Here is a 7517-nt window from a genome sequence, read left to right on the forward strand (position 1 = left end):
TGAAGTGAGGGCCACACTTACCTATAGGTAAAAGGGTACATATTAAACTGCAATTAGGAATGTTGTGGAGGTAGTAAAATGATGGTGGTAGGGGAGCGGGTTTCCCCGGGGTCAGAAGATTGTTCAAGGTTCCTGAATAAACCGCTGAAAGAAGAGCCTGGTGTTGCGTCTTCCTTGCTGGTCGAGGCAGTCGCGACATTAAGGTCTCATTCTTCAGGTCTTTCTCCTCTTTGTTTGAAGGGTTTTGTTTAAATAAGGCCAAAATTTCATTAATGCCAAACAGAATCAATGTCTGTTAGGGAAAACAGGCAGTAGGAAAAGAATGAACTCAATGGAAAGCAAAGGGGATTCAGGAATAAGAAATGTGGCAAATAGGAAACATATTATAACGGGCAGAGATACGCTTAGACACATCAATCCAGTGTTAAAGCTATGTATAAAAAATTCAGATTAGACACTCACGTATGTGACATATATTTGTGTGTATATAACTGAATACATATAATTTTGTAATAGTCACATTGATTTATAAAAATTTAGAAAAAAATCAAAAGTCATGCAATTTCCCACTATTGTGTAGTAGTTTCCTTCCCAACAATACCTTCAACCTTAGAGGGAAACTCATTAAGACACAGGATGTTCTGAAGGGAGGTGAAAGGTTCTATCCTGCAAGGGGAGCTCCCGCACTGCTGGCAGCAAACAATTCAAAAGGCTTCAGGAAGTCCCAGAAACTTATCAGATATCCTAGGCTCCTCCCTCCCCAAGCACATATAACTGGTAATGACTGCTTTGAGACACTCTAAGACTAGCTGAGTTGCCTGAAAGAAACTCAGATCAGACAAGCCACTTGAAACAGGCAATCAGACAAGCTCTCTAGAAAAAGCAAAGACCAGCCAAGCTGTCTAGAAGAGACAGAGACCAGCTACTCTGCCTGGAAAGGACACTTTCCAACCCATTGAGCTGTCTAAAAGTTTTGCAGTGTGTTCCAGGTTTCCAGGTTTACTGATTTGCTTCGTGCTGGGGTGGGATTTTGGTGATGCATCTGTCTTTGAGTCATTTCTACTCCTGTTAAGTAAGCCTTCTACTATACTCCTGTAACTAACCCTAATATAACCCAATTTCCTAGGTAAGTACTCTACCTCTGAGTTTATTCTCAGTATTACAATGGAATGATTAGTAATCAGGGTGCTAAAAAATAAGAAAACCAACAAAGCTGATAAAAAGCATAGCTAAGCCTTAGAGCCAAGACATGAAGTTTTAAAATAAAAATATTTGCATACTTGCCAAAGTAGACTGGGGCAAAGATACAGTAATCAACCCAATATAGTATCTGCAAAATGACAGGTACATAGACCAATAAAATAGAATAAGCAGCCCAGAAATAAACCCTTCTATATATAGTCAAATGATTTTTCACCAAAAGGGCATGTCCACTCAATAGGGGAAGGACAACACATTCTGTTGAAACATGGTGGTAGGAAAACTCAATTTCTTCATGCAAGCATAAAGCAGTCTGTTTGCCTTACACAATACAGAAATCAACTAAGAATGCACAAATGCCATAAAACTAAGAAATAGCACCATAAAACTCTTAAAAGAAAATGGGAGGAAATGTTCATGGGGTTGGATTGCAATGGCTTCTCTGCTGTTACACCAGAAGGAAGGTAATAAATAATAAAAGAGATAACTTGAGATTCACTAAAATCAACTTCTGTTCCTTGAAAGACACAATCCACTCGATTGTAATGTTTGAATATTAAAGTCTAAAATATATAAAGAACCCATGTTAGTGCTGGGGTTGTTAACTGTAATTCCAGCATAAAGGCTGAAGTGAGGGAAATCTCCAGAGCAAGATGTTTAGCAAAACTAGCCAATTAAATTACACAAGTGTGTGTGTGTGTGTGTGTGTGTGTGTGAGAGAGAGAGAGAGAGAGAGAGAGAGAGAGAGAGAGAGAGAGAGAGAGAGAGAGAGGGAGAGGGAGAGGGAGAGGGAGAGGGAGAGAGAGAGAGAGAGAGAGAGAGAGAGAGAGAGAGAGAGAGAGAGAGATGAAGTTATCTTACTTGGGCTGACAATGCTCCCCACAAGAACCATAGACTATCAAACAAAACCCAGAACCAGACATGGGAGACTCATAAAACAATATTGGCTATTGCTGCTGCCCTTGGTTCCCTCCCAGAGGTTGACAGTAAGTCCCTGTTGTGGAAGACACCACATACTTCAACACAGGACTCAGAAGGTCTGAAATCTCACCTGAAAGCCTCCTTCCTGAGACCTGGCTTTTATAGTACCAGAAGGTGCTGTGCAAACTACCAAGGGAGGGGAACAATCAATAATACTACCTCTCTGTGATTCCCACCAACAACAGTTATGACCAGCATGGCAAGATATTCCTCACGGTGCAGTAGTGGCTCTCATATCTTGGGGGAAACCAACGGCTGACTAATTGTACGTAAGGCCCTCTCAACAGGAGCAGAATCAGGCCTGGTACTGGAAACATAACCGACTACTCAAGACCAGTGAAGTCATGGATCTTAAAGGAGAACCTACCACCATCATTTTACTACCTCCACAACATTCCTAATTGCAGTTTAATATGTACCCTTTTACCTATGGGTAAGTGTGGCCCTCACTTCACATCAAAGAAGCTTCTCTTTGCAGAAAACAGAGACCATTCCAGAAAACCACAACTGGCCAAAATGCACAGATTGACTGATGGTGAGGTGCTAACCCCAAGGAATACACCTACAATACAAATCTTTGTACCCACGGCTCAGGGAAAATAAAAAAGCAGGGAGCAGATATATTTTAACAGTTAAGGGGGCCAGGAAATCTTTTCTAAGATGGTCTACTAGAAATGATAGGAAAGCTATGCCCATGATAACTTAACAGTGTGGCTGCTTCAGCAAGGCCCAAACAATGAAAATACCAACCGATATGCTAACACGAGGGAAAAATCTCACAGGGCCCTCCCCCTAAATGATGGACTACAGAAAACTAGTGACTGCTGAGAGAGGGAGACTTCATCTTTCCCAGGGATGAGCTTCCTAATCAGTTACCCACTACCAATGGCCAGCTATGAAATCATAGATACACAAGCAACAATAAATGGTCTGGCAGTAGTAGTGCACGCCTTTAATCCCAGCACTCAGGAGGCAGAGGCAGGGGGATCTCTGTGAGTTTGAGGCCAGCCTGGGCTACAGGACAGCCTCCAAAAGCTACACAGAGAAACGCTGTCTCAAAAACCCAAATATATATGTTATAAATATAAATATATATTTATAGTTTGAGCAGGTTGTACTTATATATTTATACATGTAAGAATAATAAAGAAAGAGAGGTCATCAATTTGAGTGGGAGGGGCATATGGGAGGGCTTGAGGAGAAGAGGGAAGGGAGAAGTGATGTAATTATATTTTAATTAAAATTTAAGAAGTAATTTAAAAAGCAATTCTTGAGTGGTGCACAAATATAGCAAATACAAACCACTATCAAAGCCTAAAAAGCACGGCACATATGTTCATAAGAGACAGAGAAGGGGGAAAGAGAGTCGTCACAGGCCCACCCAGGGCCCTGTGGTCGGGGCAGGTGCGTGCCACTATGATGAACAGGTATGTGGTGGAGAAATGGAGAGAAGGTGAGGTGGAGTGGTTCATGTACTGTGGAGAGACAGAACTGAAGACACGACAGTGGCGAGGAACAGGCTGATATGGGTGGCCTATGCTGCCACCTGAGGCCAGGCTGCTGTCCAGCCTGAGCTGCAGCCTGGAGCCGTGTCTGGATCTGTGGGACTACCGCAGCCAGGGTCTGGGATGACGTCCATGGCCTGTGTTATCATCGGGGGCCAGGGAGAGCTAGCCCTAGTGGCCTGGGCACAGGAGAACTGGTCCAGGCCCTCACCAGCCACCTCAGCGGGAAAGCTTCCCCCTCTCCCAGGAGAACTGGCCTCAATAGTGTGAGTACAGGAGAGCTGGCCCCAGCCTTTGACAGCCCTGGGTGAACCACTACCCCCCGGCCAACCACCCCAATGGGAGAGCTGGTCCCACTCCTCACCATGTGCTCAGGAGAGCAGGCCCGAATGGCCTGGGCACGGAAGAGCTGTCCTGACCCTTGCCTGAAGGAGTCAATCCCAGTGGAAGCCTAGAATGACCAACTCAGCTTCCACTCAGACCCACAACCAGGACTTTGAATTGGCCCACCCCAACATCTCCCTCATCTATGAACTGCTGGAGCATATGCAGAGACTATCCTGTGGAACCATAGCTGCAGGATCTCCATGACCTGGGGCAACAGCAGGTTCTCCGGGAGAAGTTTCAGTGAGGGTCCAGTATTGATGGTGTACTGGAAGCCAGAGTCTTCGGCAATGGGCGTCTGCAAGTGAAGTTGTTTGGGCAAAAGGGTGTTCTGTGTGCCACACCACAGCTCCCAAAGCCAGTAGGACAAAAGAATTTACGATGGCGAGGCGGGAAAGACGAAGGAGCAAAATGTCTTACTTTTTATTACTTATTTTTATTTTCTCTTTTAGGGAGAGGCTACAGGGTGGAGGGCCGACCTGGAGGGACTGGGAAATGAGTGGGATTGGGGTGCATGATAGGAAATTCCCAAAGAATCAATAAAAATTTATGTTAAAAAAAGAGACAGAGAAGGATCCTCACAATGTGATGTGTAGACCATGTGCCTGTGAATTTGAAGTTAGTGAAAATTGTAAAAAGAAGACATGGTTATTCTGTTTAATAATGAACCTGAGAAAACTGAAAACATTGAAAATAAAGTTCCCACCATTAGTTGAAATTCCAATTGTTAGCTTTCCCCCATGTTTCTTTATGTCTCTGCATGTATAGATTTAAAAAAAAATACTCAGCAAAAGTTATTCCATTGTATCAATCTACTATTGCTAATTTATTTGTATTTTTCCCCCTTTGACAGTGTGGATTTTGAAAGCAGATGCCTCTGGGGATATTGTTAGTATAAGAATACTATTTTTAAATAAATATTGAAATATTTCAGTGTGTAATGCCAATTTATTTATAATATTTTAATACAAATTTAGTAAAGACATTTCAATGATATCAAAGCATGTTACCTAGGAATAAATACACACATACTTATGTTAAACCCAAAGACGGGAGGAGAAAGTTCACTGACCTAAATCATCATGGCCAAATTAATTAAAGCATGCTTTTTTTTTTTTTTTTTTTAAATTCATATACAAGGGCTGCCTCCCCTAAGGTGGGGTTCAAGAGGTCAGTATTTGGATATGAGGAACACAAAGCTTTTATAGCTCAGAGTTAGGGGGTTTCTGAAAGGGGGATTTGCTGGACAAAATAGGAGGGATTACAGGAGCAGAATATAAGCATAACAAGTTAGTCCTTCCTGAAATAAAGACATGGTTGCAAGGTGGGCATAACAAGGTAATCATAACAACAGGTAGTCATAAAACAGGTAGTCATAAGAAGGTAGTCACAGGTGGCCATAAAACCTTTTTAAACAAAGGTAGGGTTGCAAGATCATTATAAACAGCATTTTGAAACCAAGACATGGCTGCTGTTTTCTGGAACAGGCAGCACAGAACTACTTGCAGTTAAGATTACAGGCAGGGTGTAGCCCAATCTTTGAGAAACAGAGGTTTAATCATAAACAGGAATGAACCTAGTTTACCTTTACTATAAGATGGCTTTTAAGCCTAAGATGGAGGCGGGCTGTCAATAAAAATTCAAAATCTTTTCAAGTGGAACTCTATATTGCTGAGGAAGGCTGGCATAGTTGGGACTGTCTGTCAGAAGCAAGGTTCAGGAGTCCCAGTCTGTAGTGGGTGATTGGGTAGAGAGGAGGAACCATGCCACAGAGATATAAAGAAACAACATGGGATAACAGACTTCTTCTCTCCCAAGACCCGTTAGATGTGGGGCCCCTCACGGCTGCAGATCTAGACTCTAACTCCACCCATGCAGCTGAACCCATCAGTGCTATAGACTTCTGGTCTCACAGTGTGGGAAATCTGAAAGAAGAATGGCCAGAAAACTGGCCCTCAGGACAGTCAAGTAACCAGGGAACCAGTGTCAGGAAAGAAAAGAGAGGACACAGATACAATCACAGTTCAAATAGAGCAGAAGGTGTGGGAGACAGCTCAGCCACTTAAGTGCCTGACACACATCATGAGGATCTGAGCTTGAATCTCCAGCACCCCCATAAAATCCAGGTGCCACAGTGCAGGTCTGTAACCCCATGGCTGGGGGTGTGGTGGTGGTGGTGGTGGGCAATGGGATGAACCTTGGTGCTCATTGACCATCCAGTCCAACTAAATGCATGAGCTCTTGTCCAGGGGTTCAGTGAGAGGCCCTGTCCCGAAATAATAACAATGTAGAGTCCCTGAGGAAGACACTCAGTCTTTGGCCTCCATGGGCATATGCAGTTCATGTCCATGTGCATTCATCCATTCACACGAAGACACACATACACCACACACGTAAGGGAGGTGTGTGTAGCTAAGTTAGTCACTGGGTAGAAAGAAGATTCAATTGTGCAGCTCATCTAGAAGTGGAGGGTCGTTCTGGCTGTCAACTCCCTCTGGACTCTGTTGACTAATTATAGGGCAGTTTCAACTGGTTGTGACCTACCAAAGCACTGCAGACCCAGGGGTTGGCATACCTTGCTTGCTGGGGCTTTTCATATGTAGGACAGAGAGTGAGCCTGCGGGCTCAAAGAAAGGCGTGGCCCGTGTCAGGCACCAGGCCCTCTTTTCCCTGGTCCTCAGCCCAAACCTAACTGCCTCCTCTGCGACTGCTCTTTCTGCCTGTGCTTACTCACCCTTGGGCTAGCCCCCTGTTGAGATCAGCCTTTCACAAACACTAGCAACACTCTTGGCTCCACTGAGGCGGGAGACAAGACCACCTAAATGTAGCGCACTTTACTCCACCCATATCTCTGCTCGCCAGCCTAGCCCTGGACACTGAACCCAGCCTACGGACCCTTGTTTTCAGCTCTGCGGAAGGGGCTCCCCACATCCCTTATGCTTCCTCTTCAAGGCTTCACCAGGGGACAGCACCAGCAAACCACACAGTAAGTGCGTGGAAGGGAAACGCCTCTTTTTTTTTTTTTTTTTTTTTTCTTCTTGGTCATAATGTAATCAGCTCCAAGAAGAGAACATAGGGAAGATTCTTCGCCTTCCCGCACTGGCCTGCCCCTTCTTTCCAAGCCTCAGAATCCTGAATCTTGAATAGGACTGCTAAAGAGGCTGCGTGTGACATCGCCTTTTGGAGAGAGCAGGAGTCAGCCGGCCCTGGACCTCCGGGATACAGGGGGGCGGGGCACCCACACCTGTAGTCTCCTGGTATATAGGACCCCCGGACTGGGGACCACAGGGCTTTAGGGATGCAAAACCCACACACAGCATTATGGGAGCGGCTGAGTGGGTAGAGGGAGAAAGCTAGAGAAAGAACCGAGAACAAAGCCAGCAAGCCCAGCGAGTCTGGGTGGCGGCGGCGCAGCGGCGGCCGAGTCCCCTCGCACTCCTCCGCAGG

This window comes from Onychomys torridus, chromosome 18, assembly GCF_903995425.1.
Source record: "Onychomys torridus chromosome 18, mOncTor1.1, whole genome shotgun sequence".
NCBI classification, from domain to species: Eukaryota; Metazoa; Chordata; class Mammalia; order Rodentia; family Cricetidae; genus Onychomys; species Onychomys torridus.